The sequence below is a fragment of the Platichthys flesus genome, chromosome 2 (assembly GCF_949316205.1).
Source record: "Platichthys flesus chromosome 2, fPlaFle2.1, whole genome shotgun sequence".
NCBI lineage: Eukaryota > Metazoa > Chordata > Actinopteri > Pleuronectiformes > Pleuronectidae > Platichthys > Platichthys flesus.
The window spans coordinates 27,848,724-27,872,031 of NC_084946.1; the positions used below are offsets into that span (position 1 = coordinate 27,848,724).

General features: G+C 43.6%; 1 protein-coding gene across 1 annotated transcript in view; it reads right to left on the bottom strand.

Annotated features, from left to right (window-relative positions):
* Positions 1 to 23,308, bottom strand: part of ptprt (protein tyrosine phosphatase receptor type T) — a 193,460-nt gene that overhangs the window by 159,800 nt on the left and 10,352 nt on the right. The window lies entirely within an intron of this gene.

Here is a 23,308-nt window from a genome sequence, read left to right on the forward strand (position 1 = left end):
GAAAACAAGAAAAGGAAAGACAGAGGATATAATAAAGAAAAACTAATATCTCATTATAACCACTTTATGATCATATCGTTCAGATGTAGTGATCCATGGTCACAGGGAGTTTCTGCAAACTTCTCACATTAAATACCAAAACTCACATTCACACGTTCAAAAGTTGCTGAAGCCATGAGAAGAAACTGATTTGGAATTATGATTGATTTCTTCTAAAGCACATTTGTGGTTAAAGTATTTCATCCAACACTTGTTTTTTTAAAACCACATCTTCCACCACTTCAACCAGAAATTAATATCTAAGTGTTTTTTCACGTGCAGGAATCTGATCTTTCATGAGCTGCTGTTGACGGCATTATACTAATTAAGTTATCAAAACAGAAATGAAAGAGCCACTGCAAGAGAGAGACACTGTCAGAGTTTATCAGAGAAGAGAGGAGCGCACCGGGGGGGGGGGGGGGGGGGAGAGAGAGAAACCTCTACGTGTCGACATGATTAAGTCACAGTCTCATCGTTATTTCATGGCCCAGCTAAGACACATTTTCCACTGCATTAGCCTTTCTCTGCTGGCCTAGAGCACTACACACACACACACAGACACACACAGACACACACACACACACTCCCCTAATTAGACATATGCTTTGACACACAACCATTTTAATTTGTTCTGAAGCTTTTGGACTGAGGGAGCCTCGCTGCTTTGTTCATGAAATCACTTAATGATGCTTTTTGTCGTCTCTTGACAGCAGCGCAATTATTAAAATTAATCTTCAAAATAAAAGAAAAACTTCAACATGATTGTTGATCTCAATGAATCCAGACACTCAGTATCAGTATTTTAGTGAATCGAGGATCTAGATTAATAGATATCTATATTACATATATAAATACACATATATGACTTTGATTTTCCTGCAATTTTTGTTTATGAAAGTAAGAAAATCAAAATTCCTTTCATAACTTTGACCACACATCCCCATAGTGAATAGTATTTAAAGAGAAACTACAGTAAATGGTAAACACACATTTCTATAGTCACAAACCCGCTCATTGACACACACATGTTCATATAGTTCCTCTCTATGCTGCACTTTTCTATCACACCTCCTCCACACAACGACAGAATCAAGGGCCTCACTTCAGCATGCTGCCTGGAGGAGCCAGGAATTGAACGGTGGGTGGACGACCCGCTCTTCCCCCCCGGGAGGCGACCGCCCACGTAGCAAACCCCCGACACAAGAAGGATGCATGGCTTTGTTTCAATTGTGATCTTTCAAGAAAGATTTACATCAACTGGGAAATCGAATCGCAAAAAAAGACAAAATGATTTTTCTGTTTGAAAAACAACCTCGAGCAGTGGGTGGAAAATTCCTAAAAGAAAGTGTTTCTCTTACAGATATGAAAATAGCTGTTATGAATTAATCACTGCTGAGATAATTAGCCTTTATTGCCCCCTCGTTGTTCACTGATCTCATTAGAAATGGAAAGAAATCAAAGTGATCTCATTAGAAGAGACTTATAAACAGGCGAGGGCGTGTGTGTGTCTTTGTGTGTGTGGTTGTGTGTGTGTGTGTGTGAGAGTGGGGGGGGGAGTCCAACATCAATATTCAATATCTGATCTGCAAATTTAAAACCACTATCAGGGGATGAGAGGGAGAAGTGGCTCACAGCAGCAGGCGAGTGTGTGTTTGTGAACGAGCGTGTGTGTGTGTGTCGATGCCCCTAATCTAGTTTTCAAAATCAGTACAACACCTCCCTGTGTCTCATAATCACACACACACACACATACACACACACACACACACACACAAACACACACAATCTCTGCCAAAAAGTTTCTATAATAAAAAATCCAAACACTGTTACTGTATTCTGATCTGGAGCCTGCATGTGATGTGTGTACATGCGTGGCTGTAGGCGTGTGTGCATATGTTATTGCGTATGTGTGTGTGTGTGTGTGTGTGTGTTAATGTGACACCAAAACAAGCAGAATCCCTTCATCTCTGCTAATTAACATTCCTGTTACCAATGTGATCAAATATTGATACGACGACTGAATCGGGCCTACACACACACACACACACACACACACACGCAGACACACACACACACAGACACACACATAGGGAAGGACCACCCCGTTTTGAACATCATCTAATTGATGTGAAGTGATTTATATTAACAACACAACCTTGTTTGTGTTGTTTTACTTGGTGCCATGTCCCGTCTGCTAACATGGAGGAGGCGGGGCTTATAAGCTACACTGCAGGCAGCCACCAGGGGGCGATTAAGACGCTTTGGCTTCATTGTCCATAGAAAGCTGCTGAATTCTTTTAAAAAAGGTTTTCATCCCAATATTAAAACATTATCTCGTTGTCCTAATTGTCCATCTCTTGAAACCGGAAGTGACCATATTAGGAGGAGCAAGGGGTGGGGCCTGACGGAGGACACGCCCACATGTGCCCATTGGACACTACTAGCTGTCACATGGGCCCACCACCCCCAATGAATACAGTGCGCAGGGCCGGTCTTTCCTACAGGCGACATAGGCGGTTGCCTAGGGCGCCACTCAGAGGGGGGCGCCAAAAACTGCGCAGAGCAAAAAAAAAATCCCCCAAAAAAATAATTGCGCCCCCTTCTATATGTGATATGGCCCAAAATATTGTATTTAATTACTTTAACAGTAATTTAAGTCGTTTCATTAGAGAAATCAATAAATGACAGCAGCTCTCAGGTTGAACGTTTGGCACCGGAGCAGTTTCAACTCGTCCTGTCAGGTTAGTAGTGGGTGAGAGTCACCTTACTCCTAAAGATCCGCTGGATCACCACGAGTTTCATTGAGACATGTTGATGTTGTTTTGATTTTCTACTTAGACTGGTTAAACTCAGAAACTCTGCTGGGCAATGAGGGGAGACGCTCACGCCACTAGGTGGGCGGGGCTACATTCGCCTGTATAGGTGTTTATTTTACCTGCACCTCGTCTTGCAGGCGGGTCGCGATAGTATATTGTTTACTTAACAGTGTGTAGTTCAGCTCTGACACACACAGACTCTGTAATTCATGTATTGGTATTGTGCGTTATAAAGACCAGTTATAAGCTACTGTTCAATAGGTCTATATTGTAAATGCTTATATTTCTTTATGAGTGATAATGTATATTCAAATGTTGGAGGAAAGAGACACCATAATAATTGAATGTATGTTTTATCCACTTTAAAATGAAGTTACTCTCTGTGTACTTGTGTTTAATTTGAATAAGATGCAGTCTGGATGTGGAACTGAATGCTCTGTGTCGTTATTGCTGCTGAATTCATGCTGTATTCTACAGATATACTTTGCTGCTGTGGTATCAATTTTGGGACTCATGACATATATCTCCAACCAATATTCTGATATAAAAAAAATTAATCTAACATCAGGGTCAAATTAGGCAAAAATTGAGGTACGTACCTCCTTGGTGTTGTCAGAACATGCTAGCAAATTGAGGCTTATGGCTGGAGTGTGTGTGTCCAAGCAATTCAGATGAAGAAAGAAATAATTTTATGTTAAGTTTTCGTGGATAATCGTTTTGAAAAATAAAAATAAAATGTGTGTGTGTGGGGGGGGGGGGGGGGGGCGCTAGGAGTGAAGCTTGCCTAGAGCGCCAAATGTGCTAGGGCCGGCCCTGACAGTGCGTTATGTCTATTTGACTCTAGATGGATCATAAATTACTAAATGAGCATCAGATGTTTTGAAGACACTCGTGGAAATCTGTGATATTTTCATAACCTTGAATTTGTATTTATCCTTTAATTGAAAATGATCAGATCACCGATAAACCAACGTTTATGAATTAGTCACTTTATTTTGATGCTTTGTTGTCATTCTGTTCATTTCTATTCAGATTTATGTTTGATGAACAGATCACGAGAAACCGAGTGGCAGCGGATGTTGAATGGTTGAGGGAAGAATCCTCTAAATGTCGGTGTGGATCCTGATCAGGGGTCAGATCCAGGAATTTTTCATCACCTCCTTTAACAGCAAGTTTTTTGTTGATTAACATTCAAGAAAAATGAGGCACATTAGGGAAACTGATATTTATAAGTGAGAGGAATTTAATTTCAGTGAATTAAAATGTGCTTTTCAAGTATCAGTGACATTCAAGTTATCAGATCAAATACCATCGACTTCCACTTCCACGCTAAAATATTCTAATACTCCAAAGCTTTGTCGTGAGTAGATCAGATGGCTGACGTGGCACGCTTTAACCATCTCTATGAAAAACCCATTTTAATAAGCAAACAGGTTATTGTGAATTCATCCAATCAGAGCGGATCTTTGTGCTCCAGCTCCCATCTGGTCCAGTTTGACACGTAGACAGCAGAGATCCCAGGAACTCAGTATCACTGGACCACACTGACATTATGCAAGTAGCCTGGTTTCCCTCACACACACACACACACACACACACACACACACACACACACGAGAGAGAGAGAGCAGCAGAAATAACTCTTTGCCCTGAATTTACCCACTCGCACACAAATAAACACGTCCTGCGCTGATAACACTTATTTAAGCAGAATCCCGTCTTTCTCATGTTACGGTTTCCTTCCCCTGGAGGCGTCGGTTTGAAACCATTAGAGCCTTTCATCTGCTCCAGAGCTAACACAGAGCGACACAACCCACGGAGTCACAAACCGGGGGGGGGGCACCCCGAGGCGAGCGGCTCTAAAGAGTCTGTTTACTGCTCACTTAGATAACATCTACTGATCCTGAGTGTGTTCAAGTGAGTGTCAGTGTGTGTGTGTGCGTGTGTGTGTGTGTGTGTGTGTGTGGGAGCAAACCGAGGACATGCTGTTGTGTGTTCTTGCAGAGTCGAGCGGTTTTGTGTGTCAGAGGTGGGAAGTAGCCGAGTGCGTTCACCTCAGTGCCGCACTTATGTGTAATCTTTTCATTTCAGGATCATTCTACTCCAAACAGTCAAATGTCAGTTTTTAATTAACTGTATTTATGTCACGGTTGTTAATATTAATATAAGGTAACATCTTATTATTTTGTTTGAGTAAATTATTATATTCAATTATAGTTCAACGCTACGATATCATCTACTCACGACCTAAATATTCTAATAACTGAATTCAAGGAATATAAATCAAACGTGTGTGTTTGTGTGAATCCTGGCTGAGTCTGGAAACACAGGTGTGTGTCTGTGGGTGTGTGGGTGTGTGGGTGTGTGGGTGGAGTGACTCAGTGTGTGTGGATGTGTGTCTCAGTGCGTGTGTGTGTCCCTATCTTGTCTCTTAGTTAACTCATATTAAATCCACTGTCAGCCAACATAAGTCATTTAAAACCATATGCCAACATATGGCATCTGCACCCAACCCCTCCCTCCGTGCACACACACACACACACACACACACACACACAAACACAAACACACAAACACACACACACAACCATACACACACATCCCGAGGCGAACTAAACACACTGACTAAATACTAAATGCCATTACTGCCACTCCAATAAGCCTGGATAACAAGCAGATGGAGGTTGCGCTGTGTGTTTGCGTGTTCGTTTACACTGTTTGACGGAACAACTAAGAAAAAACACACAACGTGCGCTGGTGAGTCAGTGAACACACTCCTCTACATCGAGTTGAAAGAATCGCAGATAAATAAATAGAAAGCAGTGTCGTAAGGTCAGAGGGTTCGAGTTTTGCGTGAGGTTTTACATTAGTGCGCGTTTGTGTGTGTGTTGTGTGTGTTGTGTGTGTGTCTGGAGAGTAGGAGGTGTGAGAGGATAAATGCTAAATAGATTCATACAGAAAATGTCCTGTAATGAAACAGGTTCAAAGGATGCAGACGCACAACTAAACAAAATGTTTAGTTGTTCCCCTAAATCCCCTCCTCTCAGTGTGTGTGTTTGTGTGTCTGTGTGTGTTAGGGTGTTAAAGGGTAGCAAGTGATTTCCTGAAGGGTCTATTGTGACTTTAATTATCTGCTACATGAATCAATAGGGGACCTGCCTTGTAACCTTTAGTTCTACATGAAAGAACACGGAAAACCACCAATTGCTTTCACTCACGCACACACACACACGTATAAAACACATGAGCAGCACACGACAGTCGCACAAAAGCACACACACAAACGTTCGCACATATAGGTTCATCTGCACTGAGCTGAATCGGATTGGATCAGACAGAGGGGTAACTACAAAGGGGAAGTTGAGAGATTGGAATGCAGAGGAGATTGATGCACACACACACACACACACACACACACACACACACACACAGACACACACACACACAGTCTCTCTGTGGTGATGGTCCAGTTGGTTTGGTGTGAACTGTCGGATCAGCCTCTCGTGTCACACAACAGCCTGTCGGGGAAGTTTCATGACCAGTGTCAGAGACGGACTGAGTCACAACATGAGTCATCTGACACACACACTGACACACACACAGACAGACACACACACACACAGGTTTAATCACAGTACTCTCATTAACACACTGAAAAACATGAGCAGCGATAAACGGATATGAATGTTTGATATAAACGTTTTTTTGCAAATTAACAAAGACATAAATTAGCGACATTATGTTCAAGACGTTAATTGAAATGTAATCACATCACTTTGTTTGTTCCCTCCTCCTCCTCTCCCTCCTCCACTTGTTCTTTCCTTCCTACATTCACTCGTTCATTCTTTCCTTCCTACATTCACTCGTTCATTCTTTCCTTCCTACATGCACTCGTTCATTCTTTCCTTCCTACATTCACTCGTTCTTGAGTGGCAACTTCTACCACTCAATTTGGCCCTCGCAGATATAGATGTACACACAAACAAACACACACAGCCACGGGGTTGAACTCATCTATCACACACACAAAGACAGACCCAGTGAGACACACACACACACACACACACAGACACACACTGTCTCTCTCTCTGTGGTGCTCATTAGGAGAGGTAGCAGGTCCAGACCTCCTCTCAGCAGAACTACAGGGGCGACCGACTCCCTCTCCTGTCAACTTCACTCTTTCTTCACTTTTCCTCCTTCACCTCCGTCACTCTCCCTCTTTCATTCCTCTCAGTTCTGTTATTCTCCTCCTTTCTATTCCTCTCTCTCTCTCTCTCTCTCCTCTTCGCCAGCATCCTCGTGTCTTTTCTCTCGCTCTCCTTCACCCCTGCCCTCCACCTCTCTTCTCTCAATCCCTCCTCATCTCATCACTCGCTTCCCCTGCAGCAAACTCTTTCCCTCTTCTCTCATTTCTCTGTACATCTCTCCGATCCTTTTCCCTTTCTCTCTCAGCTTTGATTTTCAAATCAAAAACGAATATACATGAACTTAAGTTGTCAAATGATTAAAACCGATAAAGTAGGATGAGCTCAAACTTTTCTTTTCAGCTTAGATCAGTAATCTTCTCTTTGCTTTTCATCCTCGTTCTGTTTAACTTTCCACGAAATGGAGATAAAATTGTCAATTTTTAAGCACAAAAGTTTAGTTTTGACTTCTGGAGAAAAGGAAACTGCTCAACGTGCCGTCAGGGAAGAGGAAGCAAAAGATTGAAATGAGTTTTCAGAATCATCATCGATTTCACCCGGGGCTTCTTCACTCTGCAGAACTTTTACATTCACACACAACTCGTACAACACACTGGAGGAAGGAAACACTGAGAACACAACTTTAAAGAGGCTCGAGGGTCTGGAAAGTGCTGGAGGAGGAAGAGGAGGAAGAGGAGGAAGAGGAAGAAGAGGTTGAATCAGTGTCTCTGTGACAATAATAATTTAATTCTCCACATTCAGCTCCGTCATGTTCCAGTTCTTGGACGTGAAGCTGCCGGTCGATCAATGTTCTGATTGGCTCGGCTCGCCCTCACTCTCCCTCTCTCTCCCTAACATGGTCAATAAATACAAACAATAAAACCAAACGAGTCCATTTGTCTCCCGAGCTGCTCGGAGCTGATGAAGGTTTCTGACGCAGCCTCACAGGGTCGTAAACAAAACGCCTCAAACTCATGAACTTTGTCAGAGTGAGATGATCAGCTTCTGTAGAGAGCCTGTGCTGCGTCTTCACTGCTGCTCGTTTCTGATTACTGAGCAGGAAACAGACGCTGCTGGCTGTGAAGAGTGCACAGCGCACACACACACACACACACACACACACACACACACACACACACACACACACACTCACACACTCACACACGCACTCACTCACACACACACACACACACACACTCACACACACACACACACACACACACACTCACACACACACACACACACAAACACACACACACTCACACACTCACACACACACTCACTCACACACACACACACACACACACACACACACACACACACACACACAAACACATAAACTTATATGCTGGCATTGAAACTTTGGGTTTCTGAATTTATATATTTGTGTACATGCATGTTTTTAATGAAACACATATGCACGTGTGTTTACGTGTGGGTTAGTTGGAGAGAGCGAGAGAGAGAGAGAGAGAAAGAGAAAGAGAAAGAGAGAGAGAGAGAGAGAGAGAGAGAGAGAGAGAGAGAGAGAGAGAGCTGTGGCAGTAAACACCCTCCTCTTCCTCAGCTCGGGGAATTCACTGGGTGATAAATAAGTACTGCTTGCAATTATTCCCACGTGTGTTTGTTTACACAGATACTTCAAAACATTACACACACCCACACACACACTAAGGCAGATAAATTATAATCAACATATCAAGTTTACATGCCAAGCTGCAGATTTTCAAAATTCCGTCCACGTTGGAAAATGACATCTTTCTTCTTGATCATTTGATACTTGATGTCCGAACGTTCACTTGAACTCATCTCACTTCTTCACTCCTTTCTGGATTCTGGGTGTAATATGATTGGTTCCCTGTGGATTAGAAGCCAAGATTGAAAAAGGAGAAGAAGAGATTTTAAATCTGAGCTGAGTGAGTGTGGAGGTGACCTCACCTTCACCCCCGCTGTACGACCACATCCTCACCTCACTGCTACACTTACTGATGGGTACACAGAGTGATGGAGTCTGTGTGTGTGTGTGTGTGTGTGTGCACAGGCTAAGATTAATCCTCTGCACTTTCACAGCAAACACACACACACACACACACTCACAGCTGCTGGACTGGTCTTCACGTCAAAGTGAAGTATTGCTGCTGTAGTCGCAGGTTTTCTCCTCCGCTCGCTGTGATAGGTTAAACCACTGAATTATAAATGGTCATTGATTGGCCGAGCTCACGGCTCAATAATTAACCGAGATGCAATAAAGCTCAGAGAGAGAGAATAATGGAGAAACACAGGGAGGTGAACACACTGGACCTGACTCGTACCTCAACGACCTGCTGTCACTTCCAGGAGATAAACTGGAAGTGGAAGCATCAGGAGTGAAACACATATATTAGATATCAGATATTCCTCACTGTACCAAAGGAAATAGATTGAAATCAATAAAGAGAAATCAGCCGCAAAGCTTTTTTAAGTTTACTCACCTTAAACACTGACATTAAATTAAGAAGTACTATTTTAAGTAACTATTCAGATCAACTCATCTATAAAAGTGAAGTTTATAGAACTCGTAACTGTGCGTTTTTATAGATTGAAAACAAAACATCATATCACATCATATTTTAAGTTGAGAGAACTTTACATGTAACTTCAAATGTCCTTTTTCACTTCACTGCACATCTGTTGAGTTTACTAAAGTCCAAACTAAAACACCGTTTATTAAATCAGCTGACCAACACTTGCTCTAAACCAGTGACCTGCATATTCCCATTAGATTCTTTTATCACATTAATTGAAGGTTTCTCAACATAAAGGTCCAACTGACACTTTGGCTAATGTCTATTTCTCAGTATATGACTGGACATCATTTAAAAAGCCAATCTTCGATGCATTTTGTTCAATGTGTTGAAATGTGGTCAAACTACAAACTGACTCCAAAGCAGTTCTAATACTCAGAAGTATGAATACCTGCTGTAAGTCAGGATGTACAATATCTCGAGCTTCCTCATATTAAAAGGTAGTTGTCATTGTTCGACTGACAGCTGGTCTGAAATCTGCATTAAAACAACATCTTAAATACACAGTTTGAGGATTTGTATGACTGTAACACACACACACACACACACACACAGACACACAGACACACAGTTCACAGCTACTGCACATAATATCCCTTTAAGCCAATGCCAGTTCAATCCCTGTTAATATTCCGAAGGGGAAGAAGAGGCTCTTCACTCTTCACCTCTCTCAGGATTAATACTTTAAATGAAACCTCCTCTCGGCTGCGCTGCCGGGCCATGGAGCCACCGGACAGTTGGACCTCTGCTTCAGATTCCAGCACCAGGAGGTTCTCGATGGACACAGAGATGTTGGGTCCTTCTGGTTCCTGGGCTCAGGGTTCCGTCCCCATGTCCACACGACAACAGACTTTTACTCATTTGCATAATATGAGGGTCAAATCTGCTCTATTCAGATTCAGAGCAGCTGGAAATATTCATCTGTGATTCATCATCTGCCCTTTGTCCACGTAGAATGTTTTCAGTAACAAAGAACAAAGAACACACACACACACACTGATTACCCATCTTCCTCTCTGTGTGTGTCTGTGTGTCTGTGTGTGTGTGTGTGTGTTTGTGTGTCATAGACCATTATAAAACCCGAGGTATACACTACGCTCTAATTGATAAAAGGTACAATCTCTGCAGTTGCAGGTTCAGTTATTTGTGCGAATGCTCCAGCATGTGTGCGTGTGTGTTTATTTGTTTGAAAGTCAGAGAGTTTGTGTGTCTTTGTGTTTGTACCACCTGAGGTCATATTGTTGAAACCAGGTCATCCTTTCACCCTGACCGGAGAGCAAGGACGGGTGTACCCAAGGGCTGTGTGTGTGTGTGGATGTGTGTGTGTGTGTGTGTGTGTGTGTGTGTGTGTGTGTGTGTGTGTGTGTGTGTGTGTGTGTGTGTGTGTGTGTGAATGTGTGTGCGTGTGTGTGTATTTATAGCTTTGGACAGGTGCATAACCCTCCAACTCTCTCTCTCTACTTCTTTCATCATTCTACTGATTTTATTTTTGTGAGTGTGTGAGTGTGTGAGTGTGTGAGTGTGCGTGTGTGTGTGTGCACTCTCCCCAGAGCCTGCCATTGGCCTATTTCCGACAGAAATGTTAAAAAGTGATGCATCCCCCCCCCCTCTACATTATGACTCCAGCTAACCTGTCAGTGACCTTGCTCCAACAGAACAACCTGCACCTGAAGCCGTTTTCCTCTCAGAGCCGAGTCCGACTGTAAATGACATGAAATCACCAGAGCTCTGCCGACTGACACACAACAGCCTTGTGTTACTGAAGTGCGTCATCACATTCCAGAAATATATAAACTCCAGAGGAAAATGTTTCATCTCTCAAACCCCCCCCCCCCCCCCCCCCCCCCCCCGACTCCAGTTTGGTTATTTTTTACAACCACAGAGCAACTTGAGGGAATCGTGGTTCAGGTTAATCCGACTGTTTGTTGTATCAGTCTGACAATAACACATGAAAACACAAAGACAACACAAACGTTTTCAGACGTGGACTTTGTCTGCTGTTGACTTTTCACACAGGAGCAACACAGCAGGGGGGGGTTTCCTGCAGAGACAGGAAGTGACGCATCAACTCCAAGATCACGTGATTTTCCTTATCACCACAAACTCCCTTTCCTACATGTGTGTCACACGGAGATATTGTTTTTCTTCTTCTTCATTTTTTTCTGTGTGTGAGTGTGTGTGTTTGTGTGTTTGTGTGTGTGCGTGTGAGTCTGTGTGTGTCCTGACTTGTTAGTGAAAGCACTCAGACACAGGTTTTACTCTTCGTAGCCGGTCTAACAGAGAGACTCCGATTTGTGGATAAGATGATGGACACAACATTTACATGAGTGTGTGTCCATCATGTGCGTTTGAATTTTAGTTTTGTGTTTCTATGGTTTTGTCGTATATTGTGTGTGTGTGTCTGTGTGTGTGTGTTGGTGGAGGTGTTGAGCAGGGGGAGAATGGACCAAAATGACTGACAGCTGGTCTGGACCCGGGTGGTCGGGTGGAACGGAGCTTTAACACAGCCCAGTACAGACACTCGCACACACACACGCGCACACACACACACACACACACTGACAACAGGCCTAAACACATGAGCATAGAATCATCCCTCCACACACACACACACACACTAGAGACCTCTCCTCACCTCAACTTGTCTCCCACTGACAGCTTTCAACAGTGGTCAACACACACACATGCACACTCACACACACACACACACATATACAAACTGAAGACGAACACACACAGACACATGAACACACCACACTGAACTCTTGACAGATACATCCTCCCACTGTCCTCCCTGTCACAGTGCTGGCTGCCTCACTACCTATTCACACACACACACACACACACACACACACACACACACACACACACACACACACACACACACACACACACACCCACACACACACAAACACAATGAAGGACAGTTGGCTCACGGTCAGGTCAATGGTTCGTGCTACAGAAACACCTCAACTTGTAAAAGCCAGGGGACGTTTTCTGTCTCTCTCTCTCCTCACTCTCTGTCCATTCGTCCCCCCGCTGTCTCGTCCTCTTCCTCCCTCTGTTCTTTCAACCACACAAACATTTCCCATCCACTAACATGGAGGAGGCGGGATCTATGACGCCTTCTGCAGCCAGCCACCAGGTGGCGATGGAGACGTACTCAGCTTCACCTCTTTGTTTACAGTCTATGGTTGGATTTGATATATCAGTCCTAGTGGCCATCCACAGTACTGCAGCACACACTACACTTCATATTTCCGGCTATTATAAAAGACACATATCGAAAACTAAACATTTCAGTTTGACCCCAGTAAACTGTTAGATGGTAAACAAATACACGTCTTTGATTGCTGCACATGGATGAGTGGGCGGCCATGTTGCAGATCCACGCCTGACATCAAGTCATGTCAGACTCTGCTCTCCAGGTTTTCATCATCAAAACAAATTCATATCACAGCTCCTCTTCTTCGCCTGAAGCGGCCGAGCAACGAGTTCAGAGGTCGAACTGCAGCAAGACTCACAACCCTCCCCCCCACACACACACACACACACAACCTTCACTTATTAGCCTCTTTCTTTGGAGTTGTCTTTTACATAATCCTGCAACAATCACATTTCCCAGAGGCCTTGTTTGAGTTGCATCTAGTTGCGTCTCATGATTATATTGTTTATCAGTTGTTGTGATTCATGCTCACATTGTGTTTGTTTGCTGTTACAGGGAATGTTTTGTGTGATCTACTGGGACGACTGGTAACAAAATGAAGATCCTAGCCACCACACTTTCAGACTCCTCTCCGCCATCCAAGCCCTGATTGGTTCCTTTTAGGAGAAAGAAATGAGTCTTCAAATATTTCACACACGATTGGTTTAAATTGGATTCTTTTAGGAACGAGGAATAAAAAAAAAAAATGACCTTGTTTCAGTCAGTGATTTTACATTTCCAATTTCTCCCCTGTCGAAAAATTGTGTTTGTCTCAAAAGCGCGATGCCTGAAATTTGACAAACAACATATGGTTAGCGATGTTTTAAAAAGTGGACGAGTGCAAAGCTGTGATTTGTTTTCGGAGGCTAACCGGAGAATTATCTGCTCCATCACGGAGAGAAAGGCACCGGAGCCTTGAGAGGACTTTGAAAAAGTAGCCTGTCCTTTGAGTTTGAAAAGATGTGGGAGGACAGCGGAGCTTTCAACTCTTTAATCCAACACCCCCACATGTAAACACACACACACACACACAGATCGACACACACACACACAAACACACACACACAGGACTATTCATCAAAGGTCTAATTGGACGTGTAAAAGGATTCGAGATGCAATTAAACTTTTAAACTTTTAATTATGTTTAGCTATCACCTAAATAAGATGTTTTTAAAGTTGAATATGGGAAAACATGGCTTTCACTTCTCTGGAAACAAGTTGCATATTTGTATGGGGGTGAAAAATGCAAACACACACACACACAGACACACACACACACACACAATTCTGCTTCCAGTTTTAGAAACATAAGTTCACTGACTTGGAATAAGGACGGGGTTCAGGGCATGTTTTTGTACTTGCATGTGTGTGTGTGTACGTGTGTGTGTGTGTGTGTGTGTTTGCATGTGAGTGTGTAAGTGTGTGTGAGTGTGTGCGTGCATGTCAGCAGCTTTCTGGCCTCATTAAACTATCAGCTCCCGAGGCTCTGGACTAACATGGCGTCCCGAGCAGCTGTTTTCACAGTCATTAGCTCCTGCAGGCAGCCGACCATGCTAACATGCTAACGACGTGGTGACATGATAGCGTCATGTCTTCTAAACGCCGACGTCTTCCTCCTCGTTGAGCTTCGAGATTCTCTCGTCTCTGACGCGGACACATCAGTGTCTCGTTGACAAGTCTGTCCTGGAAGTCTTTATATACTATACAGTATATACACTATACTTCACTTCACGTTCAGAGGAGGAATCACACGGTGCTCTGCTCACCTTCACAGTTTGTTCCTGTGAACCTTGATTTGTTTTTATCATATTTTCTATTCTGTACATTTCTCTACCATCTGTGCTTCTTGCTGTTTCCTCCTCTGGTTAGGGACATGATGGAAACTGGTTCAATGGTCTTTCTGGCACATTTTGTGTTTTATGGATCATATTGTCCTTTTTTAATCATGTCCTAAATCCATCTTTTACCATTTCTCTCCAATATTTCAGCTTCGTGTCCCCTCTCAGGTCATTTCTTATTCTTAGTATCATCACCTCTACGTTTCCTTTTCCTTCAGCAACAACACAAGTCGAATCCTAAATCCAGTGAGAGTCCAAAGTGCTGACAATGAACCAGTCCATTCAGAACATTCATAGGCTTTTTCCATACTGCACTTTTACTTTTAAATATATATAAATAATTATCAAAAACTTTGCCCTTCAAGAGGGAGAATGATCTATTTGCTGGAGAATGTAGATCTCCAGCAAATAGATGACTCTGACCCTCCTTGACTCGTCTTTAAAACACAAACAGGCTAAAAGGGAAATACATAACTGTGTTGTGGAACGTTTTCTGCAGCTCTGACACATTTCAATAACTTTCATCAAGATTCTCACTTATGAAGAACTCTGCTCAGGAGCTATTAGCACGGATTTGACCCTGTGACCCCTGAGGAAAGGCAAAAAAACACAACATAGAGGGATATTCAAAGTAATATCTCTGAGTTTTACACTGTTTACTTATTGTGATACATAAAGAGAAGGGATCACAGTATAGAGCAGCTTCGGATCTTTTGAAATCTGCTTGTGTAGTGAACATAGAAGTTCTCTGTGTGCACACGCGGCAAAACTCTCATGGAACAAAGGGACGGCAGATATTCAGAGGAATGGTTCTTTTTTCGGGTAATTCGGTTTAAAGGGGATGAATTACACACACACACACACACACTTACACACGCGCAAACACACACACACACCTGGACGCAGCAGTCACCAATCAGCCAGCTGCAGATACACAGCAGTTCATTGGTCTCACACACACACACACACACACACACACACACACACACACACAGATAAAAGTAGCTCCATAATAACAGCTAAAGGAGTGTACTTACAAGTATCACCTGCAGGATGAATAGAAAGAACCCTTTTAGCTATTTAGCACTCATGAATGCACACAAACACACACACACACACACACAGACACACAAACACACACATCCTACTTTGCAAACAGCAGGATTTTTTTAGACCACCTATAATCACGTCCAAGCACAGATGGATGGTACTGGATTGCACAGTTGATTATGTGCGTGTGTGTGTGCGTGTGTGTTTTTGTGTGTTTAAATGGTGGACACTTGAAAGAGAAAGAGAGAGAGAGAGAGGGAGAGGGAGGGTGAAAGAGTCAAGGTTACTTTGTTTGATTCTGAGCTAATTTCTCGATTCTTTCTTCTTCTCTTTTATTCTTGCAACTCTTTTCCTTCGTCTCATTTTCATAACATCTTAATTTTAAATTCTCTTCCCAGTCTCCGTCTTCAAGTTCTGTTTTCTCCTCCCCTGCCTCCTTTACTTTTATTCTCCCATTCCTCTGCTCTATTTGTTCACCTTCTTATACGTGTTTCCTTTTTCCCTTTTACTTTCTACATCGTCCTTCTCTTCATTTTCAGCTAATTAGAATGAAGCCGGAGAGGTAATGGTCCAGCGGGCGACGGAGCGGTGGAGCTGGGGCTCAGTGCTGTGAGGCTGTGGACCGGGAGGAGAAGAGAAAAGGGAGGATAAGGAGAGAGAGAGAGGTGGAAACAAGGAGAAGGTGGGAGGCAGGAGCCCGGGAGGAGCGATCAATAAGTCAGGTCTGGTTTATCAGTCAGTATTAAAGGGAATTAACCTTTGACCTCCACTCGCAGCGACACGCTCACCAACACAAATACGCGGCAAATCCTCTAATTACAAATGTCATGTAACCGCAAGGAGCTATCGATAGCACCTTATTACTAACTGTGGAGCCGAGTGTGTGTCTGTGGGTGTGTGTCTGTGTGTGTGTTCTGGTATTACTATCATTCTGGGACCCTCGTATGTAGTGTCTTTAATGCAGCTAAGCGACAATCTTCAGTGTCGACAATCTACTTCCTGTTGACACCAACACACACGATACACACTGTACGTGAACGGTCATGTGACATGTTGTCAGGTGTGGACGAAGACATATTTTGTTTTAATTCCGTGTCAAACCAAACCCTATTGGTGTGGATGTCACCAACACACACACACACACACACACACACACACACACCCACACACACTCTGGTATACGACATAAATAAATGTGACATTCAGTCACAACACAAATCACTAATGTGGACCACAGAGCGAGGTGTAATTACTCTCTCTCTCTCTCGCTCTCTCTCTCTCTCTATCTCTCTCTCTCTCTCTCTCTCATCTAAATGCTAATGCAGTACCTCACCTTTGTGCAGCGCGGCTACGCTAACAATTGGTTTTGACTGTTGTTTGGTCTTTAGACCTGAACTTTACGGCAATTAACAGAGAGAGAGAGAGAGAGAGAGAGAGAGGAGGGGTCGGAATTGTTGATTGTAAGGCTGATGACAACATCCTTTGCAAATACCAGGTTTTTTACAGCCTGTGTGTGTGTCTGTGTGTGTGTGTCTGTTCTGAGATCTTTGTGTTCTTCGAGTTTCATGGCTCTCTGGGAAGCTTTGAACGGTAGACTAGCAGGGAAAGGTTTCGGAATATATATTTGAGTTTTCACATCCAGCCCCTCTGGAAACTTTCAGGAAAATATCCAGTCTTCAGTACATTTCTGGAAGCAGCATTAGTGTGTCTGTGTGTGTGTGTGTTTGTCTTTGTGTATTTGTGTATTCCAGGTCCGAACGGCCAGTATCAGTATTCCATGACTGTATTCACTCACTGTTTCCTCCACCAAACCAGACACCAATTACTGCTGCCAATCACACACACACACACACACACACACACACACACACACACACACACACACAAACATAAAGTGCTACGCAAAAACACACACGAACAGACGAACCCCAGGGCAGCATCAGTGTGTGAAAGTGTGAACGAAAGTCATCCATCTCTCTCCTGTTCTCACTCTAACACACACACACACACACACACACACACACACACACACAGTGTCTCTCTTTTCTCTGTTGCTGTCATAATTCCGAGATCATCAAAAGCCTTTAATTATTAAAAAACTGTATTAATTATAAAAGTGAGCCATCATCAATATCAAGGATCGTTGCTCAGGTCATTTAATGAGAACCTTTGGGTTTGTAACACAATGAAGACCAATGTTAAACACTATCAGGTGCACACACACACAATCACACACACCCAAAAATAAAATAATACAGACAAACACGTTCACGTTATGGGGAAAAGATAGTTTGTGACCTTGTAGGTCTGCACAGTGCCTGGAGGTGGTGGAGTAGGCAGCAAACACACACACACACACACACACACACACACAAACACGCACACACACACACACACCCTCCAGGTGGTGTCAGCTTTATTCATCACCACACTGTGATGTTGTTGTTTTTCCCCAGAAGGAAAACCACAAATACACAACAAAAATCACACGCAAACCTCGAACAAAACTACAAGCACAAATACACAGGGACACACACACAGACACACACATCAGCTCAATGGCGGCAGGTGAATCTGATCGTTGATGTCATTGTGGTTCAAATTATGGAAGAATCACCATCAGTTAGGTTTATTTAATATTGAAGGTTTGAATAATTAGTAAGAAACGTGATTAACGTTGTGTAACGTTCGTAGATACGATAAACGACCTCCTGCACCGAAGTCGCGTCATCAGTTCATCCCCGACCTCCTGCTTTCATCCAGTCATAATTACTGCGTCCACTAGAGGGCGCCGTGAAAGAAATCAACCAGAGAGAGAGATAGAAAGAAGACTTAGAGAGAGAGAGAGGGAGGGAGCGAAAGAGAAACCGAGCTTGAATATATTTGCTGTCAGAATAAAGACTAAAACAAATGAAGGTAAGAATTTAAATAAAAGGGAAACAACTATTTGCAAACTGTGAAATATTTGAGTTTGAGACACAATCTAATCCTCAAGTCCTGAATTAACTTTGTGCGTTTCCTGAGCTCGTTAGTCCACAGACCTCATTACTGGGAACCACAGTGGGAACTGGACAGTGGCTTCGGTGATGGGGCTACTCATTTACATGTCATTAACATGCCTTCTACATATCTGACCTCCTGCTTTCTGAAAACAACACGGACACGACGTGTTCACGGGGAAAGAAACAGGAAACGCCCGACTCTTCACAGCCAATGAGATTCAACCAGGAAATGAAGCAGTGATCAGCTTTCAAAGTGCACGCCCAGCAGCTAGCCTGACACGCCCCCGAACAAAGCCAGAGAGCAGAGGCCGAAATTTTCTAGACACGCCCGAAGTGGTGGACCAATCACAACAGAGGAGAGCAGCTGACCAATCAGAGCAGAGTGGGTTTTATCAAGAGGGGGGTCTTAAAGAGACAGGATGTCAAACCAACCTTCAAACGTCCAGGACAGGAACTATAATCATGGACGTAAAGAAAGTCTGACATGTCTCCTGAGTCCCTGACGTGTTTCTCAAAGTGTTGATCTCCTGTGAAATGAGACGTTTGGCTGAATCCTGGAAGTTAAGTTTCAAATCAAAGCTCCACTCCGGGAATCGAACCCTGAGAGCTGAGTGAGACTCGCTTCTCTAAAGATAGTCGCCGGGAATTAGGCCACAACGGCAGCTTTGAATAACCGGCTTTCTTCTGTCTGTCGTCTCGTCTCAAGTGTGTGTCTGTGTGCACGTGAACTGAGATGTGAATCTGCAGAGCATTGATCGTCCTGTTGTTCCTCTGCCAGTGTGATCACACTCAAACCAGCGTCGCACTTCAGGAAGAATGTGCGTTCATGTGATCTCGACAACAAAAAATCGTGAACTTGATAGTAGTTTGTACAAAGAGTTTACACAACCATTAACAGTCAGAGGACACGGCTAAAAAAAAGAGCTGTGTCCATACGACATGAACACACACACACACACACACACACACACACAAGCCGGCGCACTCTGACCCTCTCCACAGGGGGCCATGCGTGACGGTGGCATTAACTTTCAACAGAAAATTAGTCTCAGCCTACTAATTAACCAGCTCTTAAATCTCCTTAGTGAGGACATAGTGTGTGTGTGTGTGTGTTTGTACGCGTGTGCATGTGTGTGTGTCAGAGTGAGAGAAACAAAAGAGAACATGAGGGTGTGTGTGTCGGAGTGGGACAGTCCAAAAAGGATAATGTGTGAGTGTGTGTGTGTGTGAATGTTGAGCAAAGGTTAATAGGACCTCAAGAGGCATAAGACAAGGGCCTTGTTACCTTCCCAGAGCTGTCTCCTCCTACCACTGACACACACGCACACGCACTCTCACACACACACACACACACACACACACACACACACACACACACACACACACACACACACACACACACACACACACACACAGGGGCTCGGAGCCAAAGCCGGGGGTCTATCGAGCAGCAGGGAAGTTCATTACCGTCTGTGGCTTACACTTGCACTAATACTCCTTAATACCTAACACTGTGTGTGTGTGTGTGTGTGTGTGTGTGTGTGTGCGTGTGTCTGTCTGTGTGTGTGTGTGTGTGTTTCACAGTTACAGTCTCTGGTGTGAGTGGACAAAGTTGAAGTTTCCTAGAAGTCAACTAAAACTAACCAAAGACAATGTTTATGTCTAGAACTGTGATCAGCTGATGTTAGCTGCCCATGTTAACTGCCACATCCACAGACTATATATCTATATATATATTTATCCATATATATATATAGATATATAGATATAGACTATAAATAAAGATGGACGACATGTCTCCGCCTCCTTGCACTATATCCAGACATTAAGCCAAAATTAGTTAGGTGGGTATTTGTTGTATTTGTCAATATTTGGACAAACCGGACAATGTGGACGTCCGTCTGTCTTCGCTGACCCCCCCGCCTTGCCCTCCATTTACCCGAGGACGTCCTCCTTTGTCTCCTGCTCTGTTTGCACAGCGTCCCCTCCCTCTCTCCCTCTCTCCCCCTCTGTCGGCGTAATTCTTATTGTCTCTCACCCCGTCACCTTCCCTCACTCTCACCGTTTATCTTCCTCATTTTACATCTTGGGCTGTCATTTCCTCTTTCATCGCCCCCCCACCCCACCAACACCACCACCACCACCACCTCCCACCTTCCATCTCCATCTATCCATAAAGCTGCGTCTCTCTAATCGCCCTCCTCTCTCTTGTTATCTCTCTCCGCTCTAATCTGTAGAAACGGAGAGGCCGTGCTTCTATCTGCTCTGAGAGTCGACACACTCGGCTGCTGCTGCTGGTGTGTGTCTCTGGGTTGTGTTGCTTCTTTGTCAGTCAAGCTATTCCGGGCCAGAGACTGACAGCGAGATAGAAACACACTCGGGCTCGCAGGGAGTTGCAGCTTCTGTTGCTTTGCAGGAGTGAGACAAAAGTTGTACAAGTTAGACTTCTAAACATGGACTCCTTTTATTTTTACCCTTATTTTTCAGCTGAAGAATTTTTCCAAAAAACATCCATCCATCCTGTTCCTCTTATCTGGGCTGAGGTTGTCCAGATGCTCCTCTCCAGCTCTTCCTGGGGATCCTAAGATGTTCCCAGGCCAGATGGGATATGTAGTGCATCCACTGAATTCTGTGTCTACCCTGGCACGACCAGTAAACCCACAACTGATGGAAACCAGCAGGCGAGCTGGGTAGAAGCCCGACACACCTCGACTGTCTGTCTTCAGATGTGAGGGAGCAGCCGAGCCCAGAACCGAGAGGACACACGACCAGCTTCTTCTTCATCAGTCCTGTCTGTCCCTGTCACACTCCATCTTCCCCTCGACAAGAATCCCTCACTCTCTCTTCACTCACAAAACACAACAGCTGAGATATTTTGAGCGACTCTGGTTGACTTGGAAAAGTTTGCGTATCAATACATAAAAGATGAAAACTGACATAAAAAAAACAGCTGCACTGCAGAACCTGCTTTAAAAAAGGGCGTCTGTGTTATTTTAAAGTTTAGAAGCTAAAGAAAACAACGCAAAGGGGGGGGGTGGTCACATGTGCCAGGAGTCATCGTGGGTTCACTTCCTGTTGTCGACACTTGACAGGGAACATGTGCACAAGGCTTTAATCAGCATAACAGCATCAGACAGGAAGAAGCAACACAAGGCTTCGGGGTTGAGATGTTAACTGTTGCTTGATTAATCACGTAATTGTGTTGCGATCTCTTCACACAACAGTGGACAACAAGTCATCTGCACCACAATGACCACAGCGGTTTGTGAAGTGTTTTCTGAATTGATGCACAACTCGACAGGACGACACATGTTGTCAGTGTCTCGCAAACAATACACACACCACAATAAATCACTTCCTGTGTCCAGCAGGTGGCGCCAAGACAATGAGTGAGAATACAACCACTTCCTGTTTCCCGGTGAAACTTCACAATAGTACGATATGTGGTGTAGTGAGTATATTAATGAATAAGTGATGTCATTTTCAAATTGATGTCTTTCTTTAGGGTTCACGTTATACCTCAATACACTTTGTCGTACATGTTAGCGTGACACATCCGACAATCTAGTGTTTGGTGGGCGTGGTCAGACGATTTAGCCACATCCATTTCAGACAGGTTTTAATCTCTCAAACATATGATTCATTGGGGATAAAAAGAAATAACAGAAGATGTGAAACATTCAGTTCCGCTGTTAAACTGAAGAACGAGAGCTTTTATAATTAGAAGCCGTTGATGGTGTTCCTGCCGTTTAACTGGGACCATTGAGTCTGGGCTTTAAAAATGATGGGACCGCTTCAAACTCCACTCACGGAGCTGGAATGGGCCGTGCACCTGTTTCCTGCAGGTCCGTGCACGTTACGAGTGTTTCAATGGACCATTACCCCCCCCCCCCCCGCACAGGATTGTGAAGGACTTAAAGCATTTTCATAATTAGTCAGTCGAATAACCCAACAACAAAGAAGAGAGTCAAGCAGCTGCTCTGCAATTATCATCAGGTAGTAGAAACAGACCCGGCTGCCTCAGAGGCTGGAGGAGGGAGTGGGGGGGGAATAACTCAACAATAAGAAACACAAAAATATTCATACTTTATTAAAACTGATCACATTTTTATGCTAAAGGTCCGATGCAAAAAACGATGACATTCATGTTCTTTCTAAGCCAATTCACCTAATGAAAGAGGGTTTTAATGTAAAAGTTTATATCCCATATGCATCTGTTAGAAAGTCGTGGGACTGGTTATGAGATCGATGACATCACCACTAAATCGCCCATCCTAGGCCGACATTAAACTTTTTAGATCATCAAAATTCATAAAGATTAAAATCCTCTCTTCTTCTGCTCCATTTCTTATACTTAAGATCTTGATGTTATTATATGAATCCAAATTAAGAAAGTGTGTACTTAAGGAATAACATTGTTTTCATGCTTTTTGTTTACTTTGAAAGTAAGACCGTTTTCCTTGAGTTGTGTCTCAGTCTGTTGCGTCTCAGTCTGTTGTGTCTCAGTCTGTTGTGTCTCAGTCTGTTGTGTCTCAGTAGGTTGTGTCTCAGTCTGTTGTGTCTCGGTCTGTTGTCTCTCAGTCTGTTGTGTCTCAGTCTGTTGTGTCTCAGTC